Source organism: Nannospalax galili, unplaced genomic scaffold (genome assembly GCF_000622305.1).
Source record: "Nannospalax galili isolate Female #2095 unplaced genomic scaffold, S.galili_v1.0 scaffold641, whole genome shotgun sequence".
NCBI classification, from domain to species: Eukaryota; Metazoa; Chordata; class Mammalia; order Rodentia; family Spalacidae; genus Nannospalax; species Nannospalax galili.
Window position 1 is genome coordinate 836,332 of NW_008345311.1, and position 2,838 is coordinate 839,169.

Genomic DNA, 2,838 nt, shown 5'->3' on the forward strand with positions numbered 1-2,838 from the left:
ATCTATCTATCTATCATTTATCTGTCTACCATCTATCTATCTCTCTATAATCTATATCTATCTATCTATCCCTATGTGTGTGTATGTTTGTATACATACCCAAAGTACTCTATCTTGCTATAGGGATACTTGCAGATTTATGTTCTTTGGTGCTCTATTCAAAACAGCTAGAACATGGAAACAGTCTAGATGTCCATCAACTGATGAATGAATAATGAAAGTGTGGTAAATTTAAAGAATGGAATATTATTCATCCATAAAGATAAATGAAATTTTCAAGAAAATGGATGCAACTGGAGGACAGTTCAATTTCACAAAGAGAAATACCATGTTTTCTCATGTCCAGATTCTAGATGATAACTGTTAAAAATGTGCACGTAGTTGAAAAGTTAAAGGAATACTTTATGTTTTGTTCTCTTCCCCACCCATGTTACTTAAAACTCTTTTATTCCAGTCTCATGGGCCCTTTTCTAGCTTCCTGATTTTTAGTCATATTTACTTTTCAACTATATGTGTGAATATCCAAAAGCAGCATCTCATTCAGCATAACCTGACACAGTTTTGGTGAGAACTCTGTTACCAACTTCAGACAAGCAGCAAACAGCCAGTTGACATGGGAAAGTCCTTAACAGCAATGCAGTGTAGACCTTTGGCCATGAGAATGTAAACCAAATCTCTTATTAAATTGTCCTTAGTTCCCAGGATGATACACCACTGTATACAGAAGGTACTTCCCACTTAGACACAGTCAAAAATTGTCTCTCTGAAGTGAAACCATGTAATTCAATTAAAATCTGTCATATCTGTCAGGGATCCACTGACAATATAATCTGATGTTCCAACTGGCCAATGTTGACACTCACTGAGGCTGGAATATCATAAAATGTAAGTTACAGGTTTAATGAATAAATTTACTCTAGGTGATCACTTCCTCATTTGATCAACAAGTAGCTTTCATTCTTCATCTTTCAACAATGTAATGAACAGTTTTTGTGAAGAAATCATGAAGACACACTGCAGATCTTCCAGCCCCAGACACACATTCTTCAGAAAGGCAGCCATGTTTCCTCTCAAGGAATCTGATGCTTTCTCTACATTTATTGATCTTAACATACCTCAAGAAAAAAGTCTGTTTTTTTCTTTGTTTGGTCTAAGAAATAGTTAAACTGAACACTAGTTGTTCTACCTCTCAATATATCACAGACTGTGTTGCAGGCACATACTTTAAAACAGACTTCTTCTAGAGCTTCATTTCCCTGTTGAGTTTCCTGAAAGAGCTCTCTTAATACTGATTGCTGGAATTGGACAGGTAAAGTGAAGGATAGGTTATCATCAATGAAAATCTGTACTACCTCCTGATAGTATCCAGATTGCAAACAAATATGAACTTGACTATGTGGAGTCAATTTCTGAGAGTTACTATAAGAATAAGGTACAAGAACATCACAGGCTTGACAATAGATAGCTAACTGCTTCTCATCTATGGTGCAATGAAGAAATAATGAACCTATCTCTGCAATTAGTTCTTTAGTTCTAAAAAACTTTTCTCTGGCACTTTCATACACAGCTGAATTTGTAGAGCCTTGCTGGAAGTACACTATACCCAAATTATAACCTGCCTGGCACTGCATTTCCTCAGTTTTGAGTTTCAATCCAGCAGTAAAACTCTCAGTTTCTCCGTTTACCATGCTGGGTTCCATGGCCAATAAATCTAGAGTTCTCATAGTATGAACATAAAGGTCCTTGCTTAATTTCAGGGCTGCTTGTAGTATCAGAATAGAATCGGCAGCCTGTTCTTTTAGCATTTTCAAAATGTTTTCTGTTAGCTCTTTTTCCTGCTGCATCTGATTCATGACACTTAACTGAGGGAGTCTAGGTTTTGACTGTTTGACAGGAAAACTACTTTGAACAATTGTCCTTAATCCCCATGGTATTGGTTGCGGGTAAAGTTGCCAGATCTATGTTCACATGCTTGATCCTAGGAGGAACTTTACTGATACAGAGTCGTTCATTCAGTAGCATGTTCAACATCAGAACAGACAAACTTTTCTCCAATATTCCTAAGTTCCACTTCAAATGTGCGGCAACTTTAAGAGCAAGAAGTTTTAAAATCTGATTTCTCTTGTTATCAAGTAGACGCTGAACTTGATTTTGTTCATTAACTGAAGGTTTGGAAGCCTGTTTCAGAAACTGAACTACAAGCTTAACTGGTGCAGGATTCTGGCAGGCTTCGCGCAGATGCTTCTCCGACTCCTCCAGCAGAAACTGGAACCAGCAGGTCTGGGCCTGGTGCAGAGCCAGCTGGAGGTGGCTGCCTAGGGGATCCACTGCCTCCCTGCTCATCCTGCCCCCACCACTGCTGCTGTCCCGGAGCGCTTCCAGGCTCCAACTGTTGTGCCCAGTTCGAGAGACCCCCAAAGACCATCAAGGAGCCTACCGATGCAAATACACAAGGGTTCTTTTATTGTTACAAGCTTAAGCTTAGGTCCACTCTGTCGCCAACTCAGTGGATCTCAGATGTGAGACCCCTTAACTTTGGGAGACAGAGGTTTTTACAGGTTTATTTCAGCAAGTTCAGCAAGTAGAGGAGTAGGGGGGTCTTCAGCCTGGCAAGCATCTGATTGGTTGCAGCTCAGTGCCAAACCATAAACTGCTGGCTTCAGGAAATCTGAAAAGATATCTGGACTTTTAGTACTTTCCTGTCCCTGGTTAATTGACCATTGGCGGGGGAGTTGTTCTCTATCCATTCCAAGTATTGCATTTTTTCTTGGAACAGGGCCCCAGGGCTAGGTCAGTCCTATGAAGGTTTTATACAAGATGGAGTCACTCAAGTCTCTC

The 2,838-nt window shown here is 39.7% G+C and overlaps 1 pseudogene; it reads right to left on the minus strand.

Moving 5' to 3' along the window:
- Positions 1 to 502: 502 nt before the first annotated feature.
- Positions 503 to 2,343, minus strand: LOC103740895 (annotated as a pseudogene).
- Positions 2,344 to 2,838: the final 495 nt, after the last annotated feature.